This window comes from Nasonia vitripennis, chromosome 2, assembly GCF_009193385.2.
Source record: "Nasonia vitripennis strain AsymCx chromosome 2, Nvit_psr_1.1, whole genome shotgun sequence".
Taxonomy (NCBI): Eukaryota; Metazoa; Arthropoda; class Insecta; order Hymenoptera; family Pteromalidae; genus Nasonia; species Nasonia vitripennis.
The window spans coordinates 22,624,451-22,649,291 of record NC_045758.1 but is presented as its reverse complement, the minus strand read 5'-3'; the positions used below and the strand labels follow the sequence as shown (position 1 = coordinate 22,649,291).

The following is a 24,841-nucleotide window of genomic DNA, read 5'->3' as shown; positions in this document are numbered from 1 at the left end:
CCGATTTTTGTCCTCGCTGCGAATTACGGCGGATCTCTTTTTAACCGCTGCAGCCGAAGGAGCGAGCGAACCCGATATCGTTTATGCATTAATTCAGGCGGCGTTATAACAAATTAACTGGGTCGTCGTCGTCGTCGTCGCCGTCGCCGTGACGACGGGGAGATAATTAACCGCCATTCGTTCGTTTTTTTATTCCTCAGCGACGACTCTTTCGATTTTCATTAAATATTCAACGTGTCGCTATCCCGGAAGCGCGAACGCGAGGCGGAGAGTGTGCCACATAAATTTACAACTAAATATTTGAGCCGCACGTGCATGCACTAATTAGCCCTCTCTCAGGCGCGCGCGGGCGATGCATTATTAACGCGCGCGCTCTCGTTAATTACGCGAGGCTTGTAAATAGTTGGGGTGATTTTAAATAAACATATTCCCTTGATTTTCAATCGAGAGCATAGCTATAGTGCGCTGGATTATAATGTATGCGCGCATTATGCATGCGCGCCGTGCGCCTGTACGTGCTGCGAGTTTCAAGTATGCGCGCGTGTGTGTTTATAGAAATTAAAAATCAGAATCGGCCCTCGTCGATCATCCCGAGAGCTGTGCGGAGAAGGAAGAACGTCGACGAGTCAATTCCAATGTCTGCGCCGAAGCGCTGTACAGACAGAAGACGAAGAAGATATCTCCTCCGAACGAGAGCGTATTACAGACAGCCGGGGCGCAGAGAGCCGTCATCGCGCCAGATCAAGGGGATTTTCCCTGCCGCGGAGCAAATTGCAAACAGTCCATTTCTTCACGGATGACCTAGCCCCCGAACATTGTCCAAGTTGCCTCTCATTCTCTCCGCAACTCGGCGCAGACTTTTCCCACACGTATATTAAGAGAGAGAGAGAGAGAGAGAGAGAGAGAGAGAGAGAGAGAGAGAGAGAGAGAGAGGGAGACCGCTGGCGCAGCCTAAATAGCTGCCGCCGCTTGAAACTTACAAATTGCAGTGCGCGCGCCGCAAGAGAAAGAGAGAGAGAGTAACCGTGTCAGAGAGCGGAGCGGTATTTAGCCGATATCGACGTTTCCACTATATAATTATCGACACGCTGGTAACTGTGCGACGCCGTTTCTCCGGTTCACCGGGCCGGAAACACGTGTGCGCTGCACAGTTGCCGCCGTCGGTTCACCAGCGACTATACGGACAGAGAGAGAGAGAGAGAGAGAGAGAGAGAGAGAGAGAGAGAGAGAGAGAGAGAGAGAGAGAGCTTATTCGACGACTTCAAACGCAGTGTATAGCCGCGAGTGATTTTCACGCTAGAGTTTCACTGGCCATGTGGGCGGCTTATACAGCTTTCTCGTGGATACATGCGCGAGAAGATGACGGAGAGATCAGTCGCTGACGAAGTGCGTGAGCTTTGCTCTCGCATTGAAATGTTTCGCTCGAAGCCTTGACAAAAATATCGACGTTTTGGTTAAAGAGAGCGTCGACGAAAAAAAATGAACAGTTTTTCATGCAAACGGTGTATAAAAAATTGATAGATACACGCAGACGAGGAAAGAGCTAGCAGATACGATGCGCAGAGGGAATAATAAAGACCGCTTTGAAAAAGGAGCGTCATGAGTCGATCCATTGTTGGAGCTCGCTCTCTCTCTCTCTCTCTCTCTCTCTCTCCTCTCTCTCTCTCTCTCTCTCTCTCTCTCTCTCTCACTCGCTGTTTATCAAAGCGTTAAAAAACGCGTTATCAAATCCCTTTATCTCCTTTTATCTCGCCGGCTCTGCCTGCCCCCTTCCCCCTCAGTCTCTAAACCTTTTATCTTTCTCCCAATATTTGCCGCTCATCGTCCCCCGTCTCTGTCTATCCCGCAGACTATATCCGCCCCTATACGCAGCAAAACCGGCATACACACACACACACACAACTATTGTACGCGTACACGTGTAGAAAGAAGCGCCGAACGACAGCAGAGCAGTAGTCGGTATATTACAGCGTATACATGCAGCGGAGAGGTGTTCGGCCGTTTGCGGGGGACCTCAGCAGTGCATTGCGCGCACATGCAAGGGTAGCTGATCCCGAATCAAGCAACTGAGACGCATATTTGATTGAGCGGCGATGTTGCTATGTGTGAGTATAGGGCTTTGATGTGTATTGCTTTGACGCGCCAAAGCGGGAAAATCCAGCATTTGGATAAAGAGTCAAAGACATACTAAGCTGTGCACCGTTGTACGTGTGAGCGTTTGCACTTTCTTCTTCTTCTTCGCTTCTGATACTGCTTTTTATCCGCGGGTACGCTTAAAGTATCCATTCTTCTCATACCGATTCCGTTCATTAATTATATATGAAAAAACATAGGCGAAGAGAAGAATCGATGAATATAGAACGCGCGCTGCGCCTATAAAGCGAAAGCCCGATATGAAAAGAGACGCCGCAGCGCCGCGCAATAACACACGAGCGATGCTGATTTATTTTAGAAGAACGCTTTTCAGAGAGAGAGAGAGAGAGAGAGAGAGAGAGAGAGAGAGAGAGAGAGAGAGAGAGCTGGCATATTTCGCGCCGCGCGTCGATGCGATTTTTTTTCTCGCGCGAGCTTTTCCTCTCGTTAATGAAAAAACTCGCGATAGACGATGCAGCTAAAATATATAATATAATCCGCTGGCTCCGGGGATACAGCCTCTGTTTTTTCGCGCTCATTAAAGCTTATCAAGAGCGAATTCTCAGCACGAGGAACGCTTGGTTGAATTCACGGAAGGTGGAAATATTCAAATTCGACGTAAATATTTTCGTTTAATTATCCTTGTTACAAATTGCCGTTCATAAACTCGAGAACAAAGTTCGCAACAACGCGGGCGTGTCCTTTAAACAAACATGCGCTGCTCGCTCGAGAAATTTCCTCATTTCTCCGAAAGCAGTGCCCGAGCGCGAAATAAAGGATATAAGAGCCGCGTATGGACGAAATAAAGAAAGGCAAAAGGAGCATCGGCGACGCGGTGGCAAGACGATATTAAAACCCCGTCCCAGCCGTGCACACGACCTCCGGCGCTGTAGTGGACCAAAGTATTCGCAGAATCCAACGAGCTACGGCTATATGCGCTGCACGCGTGTAATAAAAGAGGATAGCGTCATTTCCGCTCGGCCGGCCGTATTAAAACTATATAATGCGAGTTAGACGCACACTGTACACGTGTGTAGAGACTATGGAGGCGCTGTTATATAGACGCTCTATAGCCTGCTCGCGCGCGCGCGGAAAGTTTATAATAGACGGGAGACACATACGCACCGGCGAATCTTTTTTTAAACGAAATTATACACGCGCGTTATTATTGCTTTCATCGGTTCTCAACTCTATGTAGATTGACGCACTGTGTACATAGACACCTATATGCACGTTCTGCGGGACGATGCGTATAGAGGCTGGCTCTCGGGTATTTTCGGACGCCGACACGTGATTTATTTACGCGTACACTATTAGAGGGATCCGGTTTAATTTAACTCCCGATTATCATTGATGACAGCTGAATAAAAAATTCGCAATCGCGATGATAGATAATCGAGAGCTGAGCTGTAATTATTGATCAACCACCGCCTGAAATATGCATCGTTCGATTAAATTCTTCCATCCGCGTGTATTATAACTCAATCGCTCGAGGTCCGCAAATCCAGCCACGCGTCTCATTTGACGGCGGCAGCCCTCCGTCGCGGAATAAAACCAGGACAGAAATATTCCTAAAATTCAGTTTTCCCGTCCGCTTCCGCTCGGCTGCTGTGTGTTGCAATTCCTCTTTCCCCGGAAAGCGCGGTTACTTACAGCGGGCAATCCTCTCCGTCTCCGCGAAGAATGAAGAAGAGAAACGGCGAAAAAGAAGAAGAATAAAGAGAAGAAAAAGAAGAAGAGCTAGACGCGTAGTCTAGAATCATGCGAATGAACTTACGCGGCTCTGGAGGAGAAGGAGAGGGTATAAGCCTCCCACGTAGGTATAAGCTACGGCTTGTTGGATTTAGCTCCCGACAATCGTTTTTCGCGGCCGCGCAAGAAAGAAGGAGTAGCTGCGCGGCGTATAACTCCAAACGGTCTTGACTATGTTCTTTTTCTCGCACTGTCCTGCGCTCTCGCGTCTCGCAGTAGCGGTACAAATAACACAATTTGCCAGGGCATGCATAATGCATGAAAATGGCATCAAACGCGCTTTCTCTCACGGCTGCAGCAAGACTCCTTGTCTATAATGGAATCTGCGCCGTTCGGTCCGAATCCGCGGAGGGATAGAATAAGTCGCGAAGGGTACAGGTATATGGCATACAACAGCGAAGCACGAGAGACGCATTCAATTTACAGAATCTTCCGGCTGTATGGGCTGTGCGTGTGCAGAGGCACTCCTCGGACGCGTCTCCGAGAAGAAAAAAGGAACTCGAATTCCAAAGCGGGATCGTTTTAGATGCAGATTGTTACTGCTCTCGTATACGCGTGTAATCCTTCACTCCGACACCTGCGGCGATTCTCCTATTCTACACGCGGGTATGAATCAATCAACCTTAACCATCTCGCTCGTTTACATTCTAATCTCTCGAGATCCGGAGAAGCGGCGGTCGAGCGAGTTTTTATTAAAATTATACCTGCAGCAAGCAGTAGTGTATTACAGCCTCAAAGACGCAGCGGCGGCGATCGGAAAATGAAAAGCGACGGACGCTCGGAAAAAGGGATAACAGTGCGCCGCGCCGACGAGGAAAAAAGAGCTGCGAGAAACGGAAAAGTGAAATACAGGAGGCAAGAAATTGAAAGAGAGAGGAAGGAGCGGCAGCGGCAGCGGATGGTAGAGCTCCGAAACTCTCCCGGTCCAACTTGAAGATGGGCCAAACTCATTCCAGACTTGGCGAACCGCTGAACGACCGAGGCGTATCCACCCGCCGCTGCCGCCACCGCTGCTGCTGCTACACTGGCCTCTCCCTCTCCCTATAGCCCTCCTCGTACTTGCGCACTGCACTCTGTGCCCTGTACTCCGCTACCGCGTCGGCTTCTTCTTCTTAATACTCCGGCCAAACTTGCGAATTTTCGACGTGATTTCAATCAGCGAACAACTTGCAAAGATAATTTGCGAGGACGTTGTAAGGGACGACGTCGCAGCCTGTTACGCTATCGCTTCCGCGTGTAACACACGGCTTTTTTCCAAGGGAACAACTTCAAATACACCGCGAATATTCAATCACGCTGAAAAGTACTCGAAAAAGCGACTACGTGTACTCGCAGCTCCCTAATGAATATCCCCCCCGGCGAGAGCGAGATCATAATGCGAAGAGACTCGATCTGTCTCCGGTAAGAGTGGCTATCCTCGCTCCGCGGAGCTCTCTGTCAGTTTTTATTTCACGAGAGCGCTCGTTACTTACTTAGCATAATGGAGATTAAAAAAAGAAATGACTACGAGGCTGAAATCGCAGCGCGCGGCGGTCTCGTAATTTAATCACTGTGGAGCGCGTGAGACGCGCCTTTTTATCCCTCGACGCGTATAAGGCGACACGATGTTATAGGGTGTGTTGCGCGTAGATCGAACGGAAATTCGTTGCAGTTTTGCATTTCGCGAAGACACGAGGAAATTGCATTATCGACCTCGGCTGCATTTTATTTCTTGCATATGCGCTTTTTACCCTTCTCCGATATCGAATATCCAAGCGGCGACCGCGTGGGTATACTCACTTAAATTGGAGGACGTAGGGCGAAGCGCGCGTCGGGCTAAAGTGCACATCCGGGTCGACCAGCTTCAAAAGTCCGACCTGAAAGCAAAAATTTCATAGTATCATTATTCCGCTCGGAAATACTATACTTGCGAGGAAAAATATCACTCGCCTGAAATGCGTCTCTAGCGCGATAAATAATGTTCATAGCTGCGAGAGTGTATCACGCGCGCGCCGCAAAACAGCCGGATTAATAAACAACATATTAAATGGAGCGTCGAGTCGTCCTCGTCGCAGACAGAGATACGGGCTCTGCTTATCCCTCCCCGAGGACAGCCTAAAAAATAGCCCTCTCCGAAGAGAAATATCACGCAGCCCCGCGAATATAGCCTCCAAGCTCATTTGCCCTGACGCCGCGGAGACGTATAGCTGTGTGTACGGATCCGCAAGAGACAGAGAAAGAATTAGAGCTCGCGCGATAAAAAGGCGGAATTTAGCATTTTCGGAAGAGTGGAGCGAGATAAGAAGCGCGGCGAGTGTAGACAGTATTTACACAACAGGCCGGACTACTCAAGATTATAGAGACAATGCTGCGCGAAGAGGATCGACGACGGACGGCAAAACCGGATGACCATCCTGGCGTCGCGTCGCGTGCATAGGCAAGTTGTCGTCGCGCGCGCTCGCCCAGATAAACTTCGACGGTTTAGCTCTCGGAGAGATAACAAGAGCGCAGAGCGCAGGAGGAGGAGGGCGACGAGCAGGGGCTATCTTGTCCCGCCCGGTAGACACGGCCGAGAGATAACCCGGCGAGACACGGACGAGAAAGACAGCGATGGATGTGTACGTGTATCTATGGCTCGTGTAATTGACAAGCCCTCTCTCAGGCGGGAAAAAAAAATTAATACTCGAAAGAGCGGCGTTATCCGTGTCAACGGCAGCAGCAGCAAGCCACACGAGAGAGTTATCTACAGCTACTTGTCGCTCGCGCGCTTTTTCCGCGCGCTGCACTGAATGAGGGGGTAGAAAAGGCGCGAGAGGGAGCTCGAGCGTCAAAGGTAAAATAAGAGCTGTTTTTAAGACGGAACTGGGGCAGATTGAAAGAAGCTAGCCGGATAGAAAGGAATCGGCAAAGAAGCGAGCAGAAGAGCCTCTCGAGGAGAAACAGCGCGCGAAAGAGAGAGAGAGAGAGAGATAAGATATGTATACCCGCGAGAGCGAAGAAACTGTGTTCTGTGTGCAGAAGAGGGTGGGGCGAAAACTGGTTCCGGCGCGAGCTCGTTAAGCGATTTATTGGCGCGTTATGGTTTTTAATCGAGCGGTGTCGTCGATGAGTTTTGACCGCCGTGACTTTTTTTATTCGGATACACGAGACTCATCGCGTCGTGAATCAATATGGGCGTGTGTGCTGTCGTGATTCGACGGACGAAGAATTATAGATAACGGGCTGATTAGTATGGCCAGGAAAAAGTACTTCCGATTGATTAAATCAGACTGTGCGGAGCTGTGTGTAACGGAAAAAATACGACCGGAGATTTCTCGAACCCGAGGTACGTATATAAAGTACATAGACCGATCGACACGCCTCCCGCTCTCTTGTAATTCACGGCGGCGCGCTCGATTTCGAAAAATCGCACCGGAGAAAAATAGCGACAAAGCGGGCTGCGCGACTGTGGCTCCGAAGCAGTAGAAAATTCGACTGATCGCGTCTTGCGCAGATCACGAGGCACCTGCGCGAGCCTCAATTGTGCCGAAGGAAATAATACCACTGCAGGGGTAGAAAAAAATGCGAGCTCTCGTTTTGTTTTTTTTTCTCCGGTTTCTTTTCGTGGGACAATTTGCTGACGGAATCGAAACGCGAGCTCAATGAGAGAACTTTGAATTAGCTCTGCCTACCGCGCAGTTGCAAAACATCAAGTTGTACCATCTCCTTTTAACCAGAAATCCAGCCCTGCACCTATATATAATACACGCGAGAAAAGCAGCCGGCATTTTGTAAAAATCGCAAGACGCATCGCCCGAGATATTACGAATATCCCTCAAACGATAGCCTCGCTCCTGCATCGGTGCGGCAGCATCGGTCCGCGCGCGAGGAAAGGGGGATCTAGTACATATAGGCACGAGGAAGGAGGGGATCTTATAAATTTTGGAGAACACGTTCCGGCCTTTACGAGCGTCATTTTTTATCTCCCGACTTCGCCGGCTGACTCTGAGCCATCGGTCTTGCGCCCGACGCCACCTGTCGGGGCCTCGATCTTCTCCGCTTTCCACCTGTCCTATATCTACACCTATATACCAGGTCTGCACTGGCGAAGGTCATCAACGCAGCGGAGAGAGAGAGAGAGAGAGAGAGAGAGAGAGAGAGAGAGAGAGAGGGAGAGAGAGAGACAACGAGGATGCTGGAAAATTAGAGGGGAAAAATAAAAGGGGCCGGAAAAGTCGGATGGCCGGCTCGCGTGATTTCGAGGAGCAGATGAGCGCACGCGTGTAGGAGCGGTCACGCAGCGGGTGCGTTTCCTCTTTTTTTTCTTTTAGCTTTCTTCCTAATATAGTGCGATGCGTATACGGGCCTGCGGTGGGCAGGTTAATTAAGCGAGGGATTCCGATGGGTTTCGTTTCGCTTCGCTTGATTCTCTGGGTGGAGTTATGAGGAGGCGGCCGTTTGTTCTGATGTACGTTTAAATACGCCGCGGCCGGTGATGATCGGATTTCGAAGGAATGTTGATCGTATTCTCATCCTCTAGGCTAATACGCATCAAGAAAAAATATCGGCCACGCTGAAGAATCGGTTATAAATAGTATACGCGTATTAAAGTGAACAATTGTGAACTGAATCTCTCTCCATATCTCTGAATTTCTGGCCAGTGAAGATAGGTGGCGCAATGGAGCTTTCCTTTCTCCCTCGTCACAATCTGTGCATCAAGGGCTATATATAGCGGTGTGCCAATATGTTTTTTTCCTTAGACCGCTCATGCTACAACTGCCAAATCCTCTGATCTTTAATCTGGTTATTGTAAATATTTCTTTAGCGACCCGCCGCGCGTTCACAAGCGCAAATAGAATGTCCGCAGTGATAATACGCGCACGAGAAGAAAGAATAATCTCGCGGAAAAGATTGATGCGTATACAGCAGAAAAAAGAGCCACGCGGCGATGTACAAACAGAACATTAGTCCGATAAAACAAACAGAAAAATCGTCATAAATTACTCGAGAGATACAACAAGAGAGAGAGAGAGAGAGAGAGAGAGAGAGAGAGAGAGAGAGAGAGAGAGAGAGAGAGCTGGCCATATCGCGCGATCGCGAGAGAAAGCATCGCCGCATCGTTTGTCACCCGGTATACCGCGCGAGAGAGTATATTACAGAAAAAGCGCACAGCATAGAAAAGTCAGATCCGCGAAAGAGGAAGAGAGACAATTTCGAGTACACAGAATATAGCGCTCTCCAGCGACGACGATGATCCACGCGCTCGTCCCGTCCATTACTCATCTACTTCGGATCCGCCTCGCGGTCCGTTTGTCATCGAGCTAGTCCTTCCGCACGAGAGAGAGAGAGAAAGAGAGAGAGCTCCCCCTCCTTCCCGGCCCTTTCCTAATTCGACCGGCCTTATCTCCTTTTCCCATCAACGTTTTCCCGAGCTCTGTCTTCGCAGCCGCTGCCGCCGCCCTATCTGTGTCCCGTTTTTCCGTCTCTCCTTCAATTTCCTCTTCTCTCCCGCACAGAAGCTGATGCTCTCTGCTTCTTGCGCGCACATCAGTATATAGGAGAGAACGGATCGTTTGGCAGCTGACGCAATTGGGCCAATCTCGAGATCATCTGTGCGGTCGAATTATGTTATTTCGGCGGTGAGGTTTGTCGGGTCAAAATTAGTCACAGATCTGTATATTGCAGGGCTAATAGGGTTTGTTCGGCTCGGAGCGATGCTGCACATATCGGAGTACAAGGTGCAATATTGTAACACGTTAATTCGTATAATCGCATTGCTGATAATCTGCAACGACTGCAGGTTCGAATTATTCATGGAATATCCTGTTCCAGACCAAAAATAAAACGGCGAATAAAATTTCAAACGAATCCAACCTCGCAGCCGCAGCTTAGGAGCCTCGATTCTCACTAGGAGAAAATAGCACGGCATTAGCGCGCGAGAGCAAAGAGCAGCTAGACCGCGGGAGCAATTTACAAGGCAAAGGGCATACTGATTGATCGGTAAATTTTAAACGCGCTCGCCCGACAACAAATGCGCCGCGTAATTGCAGCCGCAGCGCGCCGTCGAGCTTAATCTCCTTCGCCTTTGGGTCTCCGGCATTTGTCCCTCCGTTGTTTGGCCCCCGAGAGTCGGGAGAGAATCCCGCGGTTGGGAAATCCGCCAGTAAAACGAACTAAAATATTGGCCCACTCGTCCGGGAGCCAGCTAGCGGAGGAAAAGGCTGCGGAAGCGTCTCGCTCGCACTCGAGCTATATAGAGTGAGGGATAACGACGACGAGGAGCAGCCGGCGGAGGCGCCGATAGTTGCAGCGCACGAAGAGAGACAGAGTGGGAGGGAGCGAGGGGAGACTTGATCGATGCCTCGTATATCGTCCCGCAGTCTCACTGCGTGCGCGCTATATATATATATACATATATATATATACACACACAACGTGGCTGAATTCCCCGCGACACGTGTTGTAGCCTCGGCGCACACGCGGGGGCTAATCTAGTAAATGCCGGAGATCGCAAGGCGCGCGTGCGGGGAAATTCGCTGCTGAATAAAATGATAATCCGTCGCCCGGCGAGAGAGAGAGAGAGAGAGAGAGAGAGAGAGAGAGAGAGGCTGAGTTATGGCGCCGGATTCTTCTGATTGCGTGTGCGCGATGCTATACGCGATTTGATGCATTGCCCGGACGGGAGGAATTATTGAAAGGAATTTCCTTTGCTCTCCTCGGCCCGCCTAATGCGAGGGGATTTTTCTTCTTGGCTCACGCGCGCGCGCGCCCAGACGAGAGATTTTCTCTGATTGCGCTCCTTATGCCCCCGTCTCGCTCTATCCGCTGATGCTGCTGTGGTGGCTCAGCCCTGACGATGATGCGATCGTGCGAGATTGTTATTGTTTTCGGGGAAAAGTTTTGGCGGTGATTCTGGATCGTCGTCGTGACTTATTGCGCTGCGGTGATTGGAGTGGATCGGTGTGATTATAGGCGTTGAGAACATGCGAGCAATTATCGGCGGTGTTATATATTTCCATTCATTGTAATATAAAAATACAACAATTACAGCCGTGTATCGCGAAACTAAAGTTAATTAACTTGATAATTAATTCTGCAGAACGCGAATAAGATTTCGTTCTTAGACTGTTATACACAGTCTCTTATTCATTCGATCGTAGATTCTTTGATCGGATTCATCAAGCGGTATAAACACCTTGTTAATCCAATTTTATGCCTAGAGCGCACTCGAAAGGCTGTCTCTGTTGTCGAGTGTATAACGAGATGCTCGACGGACTAGCAAATTGATTTTAAATTGACTCTGACTGTTTACCCGCAATCTCATCAATTAATGCCGCTAATGCCAAATTCGTTTTCCATTTGCAATTCGTTTCGACTCGTCGGCTCAGTCTACCTACGCATACAGCATCGAAGCGCGTGTTTTTCGCACAAGCGTGTATAATGAAGAGAATTGATTCGCGAGAGTCTCGAACATCCCTCGCTGGATCCCGCGAGATTGATGCGCTATTTTTAAAACGTCTCAGGTTTTATGCTCGACTTTTACAGGCCAAGTTCTAAAATTGTGCTGGTTATGTAGGCGCGCTCGCGTTCGAGTGCCGGTAAAACTTCTTTGAAAGTGATTTGACATTGATGGACTTTTTAGCGCTATCGGTTTTTCATACGCGCGCCCTTCACGAACGCTTTTCGTCCCGAACGACGGCATCAAGTTCCTTTTTTCTTCGTCTTCTTCTTTCAATAAGGCATACAAACGATCGAGTTGGCGGTGTATAGAGCACACAGAGAATGATTATAAAAATAATAGTCGCGTAACTTTAACAACTCTTCAAACACACTTTCCGCAACTTTACGCACTAGACAAGCGAAGAGTAAACTTTTTCCTCTCCTCTCGCTGCGCTGCGCGCGTGTGCCTGAATAAATAAACTAGAGGCCGCAATTGAGGCAGAGGTGTAATTGCCACATCGAACTACCACCTCCGCGCAAAGTTTACATCGCACTCACTCTCTACTCCGTGGTGCTTATTACCGCGGAGGATAGTCTTCCGAAACCGCCTAAAAAATTAATCTCGAGCTCGTTACTCTGTACACTGCAGCGGAGAGGGAAAGCGTAAACGTTCCTCTCGCAGCCATGACGCGAGCGTTATTCTTTTAAAAAACAATAAAGAAAATTACGAGCCAGTCCTAAAAGTGCAGGTACGCGGTGGAAGCTAATTTCGCATGTGCGCTTTTACGAAGCTCAAATATTTTTACGATTCGTGCGCTGCGCAGTCTACTCGAACGATGGAGCGAGCTGCGGGTTTATTTACACGGAGACGAAGCCTCTTGATGGATTTCCCACACCCAAAGAGCCGTTGTACGCGGTATATAACAGCCGACAATAAAGCCAGTGTATCCGATGCTCAAGTGAGAGAGAACCGGCGCAGTATCATCGGGAGTCAAAGAAAACTATATACAGTCTGATGCGGGAAAAGCGTTTATTTTTCAGTCTCATCGATTCGGCATGAAGACTGGCTCTCGAAAAAAGTCGAGGCTTTTTAGGGCTGCTTTGAGCGCGCAAAAGAGGAAGGAATAGAAATAAAATAGCGTAAAACAGCGCCAGCAGAGCGCGCACAAAAAGCGCGGGAGGCTGAAAGTTCGAAAAGAACACGGGAGCAAAGTTGAAAGAGAGGGGTAGAGAAATAAATAGAGACACAGGGTTCAACTTCGCGAACAAAACGAGAGAGAAAGGCGGAAAAAGAGAGCCGCTGGCTCGTGCGCGCTAAAGGGGGCGAAAGTGAGAGCTTAAAAATCTAAAAGTCAGCGACGACGATGTATGCCCATACCTATACCTCGCGTGTGTGTGTGTGTGTGTGCTCTGTATGATATACATACAGCTGAGAGAGGAGAGCAAGCGGAGAAACGAGCTAGACGAAGTAGAAGAGCTCGAGCTGGCGGCCGACTATGCCGCTCGCGGAAATATTGTTCGAGAGCGCTCTTCTATATAGCTGCGCGCTATACTATATCACTCGCTCCATGCCGAGCACTCTCGAGCGCGCATATTCGCCGTCTCTCCGACATAACGACGACGCTTCGCCGCGGAATATTTTAATGCGTAATTCCCGGGAATTTCGAGCTTTTCAGCGAGCGAGTTTCGATGACGCTTCATATGCGTATGCACACACGCCACTGGCGGCTCTTCAAAGGGTTTGTTATGTTCGCGATTTTTGCGCGAGCGCGCGGCGTTCTTTGATATCATTAGAAAATTTAGCGTTTTACTTTCGGGCGCGCGTTCGAAATTAGTCGTGCGCGCCGGCGCTTACATTTCGAAAGCCAACTTTCAGGGTGAAAGGTCGTTATTTGTTGTGTAACTGGAATGTACACCAAAGCTCGCGCTCAAAGAACGGGTTTATGGCGGATGATTTGTGAACGCCGGTGGGTATAAATTTATACGCGTAACTCGATTGCGGGAAAAGCTTTTTCGACGGGAAATTAAACTCGCACGAGAAGACGAGATAAATTTGAGAGCTTTCGACGCGCGATATGATTCCTTTTGAAAAAGTACGGGAAACGTCAACCGTCAATGAAATTCTCACTCATCACTCGTCAAAGTCAATTAACTTAAAAAAAGTGTCAAACAAGCTTCGAAACCGACGCGTAACAGCCTTGCGGCGCGACGATATGCAAAATCTCATTTCGAGCGAGATAAAGCGCTGAATTTACAGCCGGTAATTTGCTTCGAAAAAATCCTCTTATCGCGCGAGCAGACACCTCATCGTATAGCGGAGCCTGCTTTAAAGAATTCATCGCGAGAGCTTTATGAAACATGCATATTAAAAAGCCGTCGTCGTCGGGAAGAGAAGGAGCGCCGGCGAATGAGAGAAGGCTCTTACACCGGGCACTACGGCACCTTCGCACAACACACACACGCGCGTACGTAGTCGATAGAGCGGCGCAGCTGTGCGTGTACACGCCGTGTGTATACGTGGATAATACGCATACGGCGAAAAGCTCTCAGTCTGCAGCATCAGCTCTGCGTACGCAGTTTTGGCTACTGCTGATGCAGGCGCGCGCGCGAATCTCTCTCTCTCTCTCTCTCTTTCAAGCTCTCGGAGCTTTTGACTGCTATGACGCGCCGGCAGACGCGCTTTTTGCGAAACGCGTCTCTGCGTGTACGCGCATATAGGTATATATACAGCCTGCGCGTTGTAGCTGGAAATTGAAAGAGCTTATGTAGCAGCGCTTTGAATTAACGCTCAACACGCTTCTCTCATTTTCACGAGTTGCCGCGGAGGATTTGGAGAAATGGAAAAGAGGATTTGAAGGCTTTTTCGCTTTGCGAGCAGTCTGAGCGATATGCCGGCGGGGAAATCGAATTTGCTGGCTATATATCTGGAGTTTGATTGCTCGTATGGTTTAATGCCTCGTTAAGTACAAACTTTAAAGGAGAGTTCGATGATTCACTGCTCAAACACGCCCGCAGCGAAGTGACGAGTGAAGAATTAAAAAAAGAGCCAAAAAGTACACCCGCACACGCGCTCGCGCAATATACACGAGCAGAGCAAATAGAATTATCTCTTCGTAAAACCGCGTTGCGTTACAGCCCCGAATTAGCCTTACAGCAGTTCGAAGCACCCCATACACAACGACACCAGCAGCGGCAGCAGTAGCAGCAGCTGCGCAACTCGTTGCCCGAGATAAAAGATCGCCGGCAGATAATTAGCCAGTTAAAAGGGGGGAGTAGCCTCCGGCTCGCTGCCGGCTATGCGCTGCTGCTACTACTGCGTCTTTGTATCGGAGGATAGAAATCGAATTGCGCGAGCGCAAAACCACGTATTATACGCCGCTCGCTCTTGGGATACAAACGCGTCCCCCGAGGCAGTAAGTAGTAGCGCGCGACCGGGATTAGAGATAGCCAAGATAAGTTTCGCGCGCGGAGGAGTATGTACATACGTGTGCGGCTGCGGGACGGCGTGGAGACCAAAAGAGCTTAGGAGGTGCGGAGGTACAGGTGCTGAGCGCGGTTATATGGTCGGATTCATGTGTGTGTGTGTGTGTATGTGGGGGGGGGGGTGCAGCTCGCTCGTTATGAGAGGAAATTGTGAAGCATGGCTATTTGAGTTTCGGACAGGGGAAGAGTTTTCGGGAAATTTATGTTTCTTTGTGCTTCGCTTTTTTGTGAATTATTGCGTGAATGGCGCCGAAATTTCAAATGTTTATCATAAATGGTTATATTCAGTAGATTCTATAGAATGTTATTTGTTGCTATGATTAGAAAAAAAAAACACACAAGATACAATCGAATGAAAATTCAGCAGCACGTGCAGCGAGATCAATTTTAATCGAAAGTTCAAACTTCCCGTGTGTACCCGGGAACTAACTGATTGGCTGATCGGATTAGGCGGATCACGCGCCAGGTAAATACCTGTTCGAGAGAGTCGGCGTCGTATCGCTGACGCATTGACCGATACTCTCCCGAACGCATCGAGTCGACGTATCCGGCCAGCTTGAGCCTTATTTGGCTCCGGCCATCCGGAAAAGTACCGTAAATGACGCACAAAACTCTTTCCGCTCGCGACTATTGCATTCAGGCGATCGATGCCATCCGACACGTAGATGTACATTAACGATTTTTTAATTACCTCCAAATTGGATTCTGGATACACGTCGGCGCGATGATGCCGTTAGATATACAGTCTCGTGAAAGTGTTCGAGTGAGTAGCTTAATAGGGAAAATCTTCCGCGACGATCTCGACTGTCGCTCTTGAATTGAATTTTCATCGGATGGAAGCATATAATAACGTGTAATAGGATCTACACAAATCGCGCGCAGAGCTTTCAGATGCCGAGAGACAGCAGTACCCGCGCGTACATAAATCGTCGTCGCAGAAACACATTACGAGCAGCAGCGAGTTCAGAAGCGTATGATATCGATTGAACTCTCGGCCGTCCTTTATCCCATCATTTTTCGATGTACAACAAAAGCGTACGTCGAGTAATAAGCTTCGGACGTATATCGAGCTGGCACACGATGAAAAAAAAGCGACCTGTCTAACGGAAAAAAGCGCATCACGAACGTACATCACGCGCGCGCGAGAGCTATCAAGACAGCAGAAAGCGGCGCCGGGGCGAATCTCAATAAAATTTCAATTAAAACGCAACAGCGAACAATGCCGGCTCGGAAACAAAGCTATATACGGGCTCTGCGCTCGCGCCCGCGCGGAAATAAAGCATCCGAACTTTTCTCACTTGCACTTGGATTCCCAGACACATCACGCGGGAGCCCATTGTGCGCCACTGCGCGCTCTCGAAAATCGATATTCCCTCCCTCCCCGCTGCTGGAACTATAAAAATAAAACTAAAAATCCGAGTCCCGGTCTATCGCGCGAAAAGCTCTATATCTCGATTCTCCCGCGTGTGCCCTGCAGACGCTATCAGAGCGTCGTCGCCCCTCTATACCTATATACAGGCATACGTAGCATCTCTCCGCCGACGAGGAGAGGTGAACGCGTGTTGGGACCATTGAGCGGTTGCCACGCGACTGGGAAAAGCTCGGGAGGAACCGGGTTATATAGTATACGTATAAGGGACGCACAAGGGCGCTCGCTCAATTTCGCGTTTTATATAGGCGACGCGCGGGTATGCTAGCTCGCGTATGATTTTTACAATCTTATCTCGGCCCTATCCCCGCTCCTTAATGCCACTTCTTGTTCCTTCGAGGATGCATAAATTCAAGGCTTATTTTTTTTCTCTCTCTCTCTCTCTCTCTCTCTCTCTCTCTCTCTCTCTTTCTCGTACCTATAGCTCTCGGCTCTGTCGATCGGAGATTTATGCGTGAGGTGCGCGATGGGTATGGAGAGTAAGAGAGGGAGAGCGGATATGTACGAGATAATTTTGAAAATGGGACGCTACTTTATATGATAATTGAGGAAAAGCTTATTGTAACAGGGGGATTTGCATATTGGGATCTTCCTGTTCCGCCTGACGGCTTATTGCCTTATCGCGAGTGGATTATAAAATTCAAGATTCTACTACTGTGCGTGTTTTAAAAGTCATCGGCGCGTTATGCAATTATGCTTCCACTAAATCCAATTCCAATCGCTGAAGTGCATATCATAAATACGCTTCGCGCGCCAAAAAGCGTCGCGGCTGTTTAATTAGTATGCCAGCGGCGAAGGGGGTAATCATACTGGGCCTTGAATTCCAGTTTCGGGGTAGTGGATCGATGACAAACGCGTCACGCGCGCCGGCGGCTCGAATTTCCTCCTAAATCAGCGTTTATTTGCGCAGAAACTCGCGCCGAATATCCGACGATAATTAACGCACCCTTTCGGAAAGGCTCCAATTTTTTTCCATCCGCGTATACACACACGCGCGCGCGCGCGCGCGGAAACGATGAGCAAAGACTAATTGAAGAGCGCATCGCGGTGAAAATGGTGAAATGTACGCGAAAAAGGTTTTTTTACGCGGCGTTACGATGCTTTACCGGCGCATACAGAGATTTTTCAATTTAGGCCCTTCGCCGCGCGCGGGCCGCGCGAATGGATTTATCCGTTCGCGTATACCGGCGCTGCATCGTTAGTTTTAGTTTTTCCCTTTTTATTCAAGCTTTGCGTAGCCGCGTGTACAGCCCACGATAAAAAAATAAACAGAAAAAAATATCCGACAAAACATCTATCAAAGAAACTCTCCTTTGAAAGTAGCTTGTACAGCAGAAAAAAGGCTGAGAGGCTTGTCGAGGACAGCAGCAAAAAAAAGCTCACAATATCGTAACTCACGCGGCGGCGGCGGCAGATTATAGCGCGTGACGTGCTCGAGCTTGACTCGACGCCGTTATACACCCTGGGAATTCGCGATAAGCGCGTGTAGTCCGTCATACTCCTGAGCGAAGCGCGAGTTCGCTCTCATTGAAAAAGGCAATTAGCATCCATTAGAGCGTATATACGGGGCAAGAAAGCGCGAGGCGCATCTATTTACATAAAAATCGAGTCCGAGTATTATTTGCCGTGGATGAATCGAGGTAATTAAAAGCCACTAATATAGCCCGCATGAATATTCATTGCTAATTTGCCGCAGCCCGCGCGCCCGGCCCTGCAGCCGAGTCTATAGATATATATAGAAGTGGGGCGGCGCACAGATGGATGCAAAGCGAGAGGAGAGCGCGAATAAGTGTCCCGGCGCCATTTGGTCATTCAATAAGACGTCATTATTTTATTAAAATGAGATCTACTTAATGCAAAAGACAGCTGGTAAAACGCTCCCTTTTATATTATGTACGGCGTCGCGTTGCGCTCTTTTACGTCTCTCTCGTTCTCATCAGACTTGCCGCGCGCGCGTATATAATAATGGACCTTGATGACTGCGTCGCGATAATAATTTGCCGATATAGCCGGTGTAACGCTGATTAAAAATTAACAAAAGCTCGCGTCGGCGAGGGGCAATCAAATTTACGGATTTTTCGTGATACCCGCGGACACGATAATGGAGAGTCGAGGTCAATAACGTCGTGTAAAAAGCGAGGGACGCATTGCATTATCAACGCGGGCCAATAAATAATTAATGTCTATTTACATTTGGCGTCCGCGCGGCGGGGGCCGTCATTAATCGACATCGTTATACGATTTTACAAGCGTATACGTGGGCGCGGCGCGCGCGAATTGAATTTTAAGTCTCTCCAAGAGCTTTACACGCGCATATTTCACGGATTATACGGCGCGATCGTATGCAATTTTTTCCTCGCGAGCCTTATCGTGGTTTATCGCTGTGTGTACAGGAAAATACCGGCAGCCGAGATACAGTTATAAAGGGTGAAAAAAAAAATTACACGGTATAACTGATAAGATGCTTGCGCTAGCGCTCGGCTTAATTAACTCCGACGAGGAAAAACTTAATTCTATTTCAAGGATATCTAAAAGCGGCAAGATTCTCCTTGGTCCGCACGCCGGCGGAGAGCTTTTTCAATTAACTCCCGCCGTCGAAGTTATGTCTCAAGTGCGGAATATCCGCGCGCGCGGAATATTTTCTCCCCGACGAGGGCAAAGCCAAAGGCCTGTGAAAAACTTTACTTTAATCAACTATCTCCTCTCCGCACCCTCCAGGCTCTTTTGCTTTTTCAAGCCTACGTTTCCCGGAAGCTTCTGAATAATCATCAAGAATCTCCATCAGACTAAACTTACGTGTCGAAAAAAGCTCCTCCTCCTCCTCGATTCACCTGCAACACAAAAAACGGAATATCCCGATTAATATATCGATCGAAGCACCTTCACACTCGACAAAGAGCCGCCGTATGCAGTGTGTATATAAAAAGCGTAATCGCGCCGGAGAGTATGAATAAACACAAACATAAACGCCCTCTTCCAAATCGCCGGTTAATTACTCATCTCTTGAGCTACGTATATAGCATCGCCCACTCGAGGATTTGTATACCGGCGGAGAGAATGAAATCGGGCACTCTCTCGCGGATCAGCGAGCAATAATTTCACAGCTCGCTGCTGTAACACGGCTCCGCGATTTTTCACGCGCTAATAAAGATCGCAGCTGATCACTCGAGTAATTCCAACTCTTTGCCGGCCCCCTGCATGCGCTTTTCGCACTTGCGCCAAGACCAGAAAATCTCGAGTCGCACATGTGCGCCGCACCTTACGCACACAGACACTTACACTCGACCCTAATTCCCCCGTCGCTATGCGAGCGCGTGTCGGCTTGACACCCCGGATTAGGGATATTAAACGCTAATTTTTTTGTCCACCCGTACATCTGTCGCGTCAGTCGCACGCTCTCTCTTTGGAGTCTCGCTAGCGTCCCCCCGTTCTCATCGTAGAAGCTATACTTGTATTCCATTACGCTGCTGCCGCTGCGCATTTGTCTTGCTTTTTTACGCTCGACGCTTATTTTTGCCTCCTAACGCGCTCTCGTCCCCGTGTATTTGTTATTCATTAGGCCCCTCCGTCGAGTAGTTGTTTCTTTTTTCCAACCGCGGAGTGCTCTACTTGAGCGAGGCGCTTTATATAAAAAATAATGTTTGCAGCTGTGAAATATGACGCCGCGACGTTAAATTGGTTCAAAATGCCTGGTCTTTTCGATTCGATTGAAAAATTACTCGAAAAATATCATACGAACGCACGCAGCGCGTTGAAATGAAAACAGCGAGGTGATTTAAGAGGTCGCACGCGACGCGTTATATTATTATGTATGAGCAATTACGGCGGCTGGATTGTGCGCGCGTGTATACATGTATATATTCTAAATTTGTTTTGCGGAACACGTCGTGTCCAGCAACAATGCTTCGTGCCTGATGAGTTATTACCGGCGAACACTCACGTACAGAGCTGCGCACATAGGAGCGCCGCCGCGAAGCAACAACATCAATCTCTCATTTCAGCCCCTCGTCGCGTGTGCGCGCGAATAAATTAATGCCGACGATAATTAAGCGAAAAATCGCGGCGCATCCAAATCCGTCGGGCGAATAATTAATAAAGCGAGCCGCGACGTTATCAAAGTGGAGTAAGCGTCCGTCCCCCGCAGCCTCTGAGAGTAACCCTTGGCATACTCTCAGGCACATCCCTTTTAGCACCGCCCGTATCAAAAATTCAACAGCTTTCCTCCTATATAGAACTCGACGCCGTCGACAATATACATCTCGAGGCTCTCCTGATCATGTGTTCAGCTTATAATATACGCGCGGGGACGCATATAGAATAATAAGTGACATTAAAGGCATTAACGACAGCGGCGCTGCGGTAATGCGCTCGGAGTGGCCACTCCGTCATGCTACCTGCTCCAGTGACCCTCTCGACTACACACATATACGCAAACACACGTATACGTACGCGGCTTATTCCTTTGTTTTCCCGCGGGGGCCTTTCCATCCTCGTTATATTTTCTTGCCGCCGCAAAAGCGCCAACTTGTGATTCCGCAAGGCTGTGCGCTATGTGTGTATGTACGTATAGGGATGGTCGCGACCGCACCGGTGCCGCAAGAAATATACATGCCGGAGAGAGAGAGAGAGAGAGAGAGAGAGAGAGAGAGAGAGAGAGAGAGAGAGAGAGAGAGAGAGCGCTATATCGAATGCCCGGGACAATAAGACATCAGGACTCGCGCGCGCGCGCGAGTGAAACTGCTCAAAGTTTAAAAAGACAGTTTTGGAAAGTTGGCCGCGTTCGGGAAATAAAGTGTGTAACAGCCTGCGAAGTTTTCTTTTTTCCCTTCGTCAAAGGATATATACACGTGTGTTATATTGGTTATCCAATTTTATGAGGTATTTATATTATGCCGGTGGCAATCATCGCGCGTTCGATTCGATCCGTGGAATAAAAGGTAATTGCTAAAATTTCATTGGAACACAATCGAGGGCGTTGTATAGAGGGTTCGTTAGAATTTGGAAAACAATTTGTAAATCTATATGCATTTATGCGTTCTGTGTACCCAACGGCCTCTCATGAATACAGGCCGAACATATTGTTTTTTCTTTCAATGGGGATTTCGTTCGACTATATTATACTGCATCCGAGTGTTTTATATACGCACTGTATACACACACACACACACACACACACACTGCGTGGCGAATATCGCGGCCGAGTATTGTGTGCCTGCTGTTTTTGTTGCTTTTGATTTAATGAGCCTTTGTGACGCCGCCGAATCGATTTGCGGGGGATTGAAAAAATATTGTAGATACAGAGATTCCAGTAGCGTGAAAATTCCACACTACGGTGTTTGAATTTCGGTTTGCGAAGCTCATGTGTATTTGTGTTGTTATCTTTGCGCCCGCAGGATCGATAAGTGGATCAAGGGATACGTGTAAAGTCAACTGTAATGTAAGTTTGTAAAGTTATATCGTTCGCGATTCGATAAAAATTGTGTTCGTTGCGTTAGAAAGACGAGATGCATTCCGTTACGGCCGCAGGATATTCCGGACATTTTCGAACTAATATCAAGCTCGTATGCTACAAAAAGTTTTCATTAAAAACAGGAGTTTTGCATACTGGCTCTCACGGTATGCCTCTGGCCAGCGACGATAGGTGGCATGTACGCGCTTTGCCGCTTCCCTCAATGCTATCTGCAAACTTAGTGCATATTATGTAGCGGTGTGTCACCTACGACAAAACTGCCCTTTTGGGCCTGTTGCTTGGGCCGCTTACGCTATATAACTTCTATGCCAGTTTCTGTCATTACCTCGTAAGCGTAGGCCTTCTTTGCATCCGGCCATCTGTGACAGGTATTCTTCAGGATCCTCTTTTCCTTCAGCAGCAAATTTTATATTTGAGGAAACAGGAACGCAGGAATATCAAATTTTCAGTTCCCTATACCCCATATTTCTGCGCGTGCAATTTTGTTGCGCAAATAATGCGCGCAATTTCAGTAAAGTAGGTCAGCAATCTACATGTGCGCAAGCTTCATGCCGTCTACTGAATTTCGCACCGGACGAGATTATAATATTCCGCGGTAAATTTCTCAATCATCCTGCCTCATTTAACAAAAGTTAACGAAAGTATACAGTAGCAGAACACATCGCTTTCGAGAATCGCTCAAACTTGTACCCCGAATCCATCTACGAAGATTCAAAAGAGAAGCCGCACGCGGTCGGCTCCGTTTCACCTGTTAATTCTCTCCTCGCGCGCACAGGCGGCTCGAATACCACCGGGGCGAGAGCTGTATACCTATATAACGAATCAGCTCCTTTTCGCGATCGGAAGTCCCATCCCGTGAGAATCGCAGCCGTAGAAACGAAATCCAAAGTCCTATTATTCTGGCCGAAACCCCTTTTTTTTGTCTCGCGACGAGCTCCTCGTCTTTTTAGCCATTCACAGTTAAGTCCTCTGGGCGTGTGGAGCGAGGGCGAGAGAGAGAGAGAGAGAGAGAGAGAGAGAGAGAGAGAGAGAGAGAAAGCGCAACTCGGAAGCTACAATGCGGTCATTCGATACCCGCCAGACCGAGAGCTGAGACGGAACACAGGGAACGATGAGGCGCATCAGCAACGAGGGGGACACTTAGGTAAATTGAAACCCACGCTCGAAAGACGATGCGCTGCTGGCAGCGCTTTGAGATCGACTCCTACACGAGGCCAGACAGGTTCTTCGGCTATATCCTCTATCTCTCACTATGATTCGGTGCGGAAAAATTTCGATGGCTTCGATTACTCGCTACGCCGCTGTGTCTTATAGACGTACCTGCAAGGTCAGGATTTCGGTTTTACGAACACGAACGGCTTATCGGCTGTATACGAAAATTGCTTCGGGAAGATCTCGAAAACCTACAGCTCGTACCTTTCTTCGAAATACTATAATGTACGCGACGATGTGAGTAGAACGCTGTAGAAGGCTAATAACAATAAACCCGGTTACTTTATTGCATGCATTTTTCGGGCGTGATGCAGTTCGGAGGAGGCGCAGTTTAGATATCGAGGATGAGGGGAAAAAATGTTCGTACAATCTTAACGGGATCCTTCGACAAATGCACGACGGTATGTTTTATCGACGCGCGCGAGAGTTAGATAACGAGAGAGAGAAAGAGGGAAAAAGGTAACGAGAGCCAAACCGAGAGGGAGAAAACAGAGGGTTAGCCGAGCGAGCGAAGCGCATATAGAGACCGGAGATTAGGTAATCTGAACGAGAGAGCACTTGAGAGAAAGCGAGAAAGCTTTGGCGAAATGCGATGCGCGTATGAAAGGATCATCGCCGGAATAATGACAGCACTGCAAAAACACGCGTGGAATCCGGGAAGTGTGCAGTGCCTTTCTTTTCTTTCATTCGAACTGTCACTGTCGCAGAGCGCCATAGAAAGTTCAAAACAGTAAAATCAATCCCACTCAAAGTAGAAAAAGCGTAACTAATAATGCAACGTGTGCGCGTTCGCGTGTACAATGCCAACGGCCATTTATCAGCTTAACGAATTCGATTTTTTTCCAAACCGCCGCGGACAGCATACCGTGCGGTATTAGAGCACAGTCAAATATTCAAGGCGGTCTTTTTAAAATTCAAGCGCGGCCCCGTATTTTTCAAACTACGCCCAAACAAGTCGGAGCTGGGATACGTACATAGAGAGAAAGCCGGGGCGCATAACGAAGCGCCTTTTGAAGCTCTCTCTCTCTCTCTCCCTCTCTCTCTCTCTCTCTCTCTCTCTCTCTCATCTAAATCCAGCCCCGGCCTTAAATAAGCCGCGCGAGAGAGAGAAAGAGAAAAAGGACGACAACGACTAGACTCGCCGGAAAAATCGCGTTGTGAAATTCTCGATTAATCTTCCGGGATGTACATAAAGGGCTAAGGAAGAGATATTCGCGAAGAAGAAGGCTGAGGACCGACTCCTCGAAGAGCCGAGTATAAGAGCGGGAGAAAAAAACAGTGGCTACGGAATAAAGGGAACAAATCAACGAGAGCGAGTAAAGCAAGGCATGCATATGGATAATTCTACGGGAAAAATGCCATTTTCTGGTTGGAGAAACCGAAAAAAACAAATGTTGGGGCATACTCCCGCAACTTTTTTTTTCTTATTGTACATGTTTAGAACTATGCCTTGTGACACTGTTTTATAGGCCCTTCAAATTCGTCGAAAAATAGCCATTGTTCAAGGGAATGCACCTAATGCATAATGACACAAACAGAAAATGTATTACGGTAGGAAGAGAGTACGGGAAAGGGCTTGAATTTAAAAAAAAATGCGTTGGAAATGCTTGATTTGGTCAAAAGTTACGCACAATTGAAAATGCGGAAAAATCATGAAAATTGCAGGATTTTTCAAAGTCAAGAAATTTGTATCTTTTTTCATTATTTTTCCGCATTTTCAATTGTGCGTAACGTTTGACCAAATCAAGCATTTTTAACGCGTTTTTTAAAATTGAAGCTCTTTTCTCGTTATTTCATTTTACCGTAATACATTTTAAGCTTGTGCCTTTATGCATTAGGTGCATTCCTTTGAACAATGGCTATTTTTCGACGAATTTGAAGGGCCTAAAAAACAGTGTCACGAGGCACTTTTTCGATGTTGGAACATGGTTTTTCATGGTTCTAAACATGTACAATAAGAAAAA

At 48.2% G+C, this 24,841-nt stretch overlaps 1 protein-coding gene across 1 annotated transcript in view; it reads right to left on the bottom strand.

Moving 5' to 3' along the window:
- Nucleotides 1-24,841, bottom strand: part of LOC100119744 (leucine-rich repeat and immunoglobulin-like domain containing-NOGO receptor-interacting protein 4) — a 68,847-nt gene that overhangs the window by 21,577 nt on the left and 22,429 nt on the right. The window contains exons 2-3 of the mRNA XM_008211816.4: nt 18,992-19,026; nt 5,665-5,741 (exon numbers count right to left, since the gene is read on the bottom strand). The gene's annotated coding sequence lies outside the window, so the exon portion shown is untranslated. The remainder of the gene's footprint in view (nt 1-5,664; nt 5,742-18,991; nt 19,027-24,841) is intronic.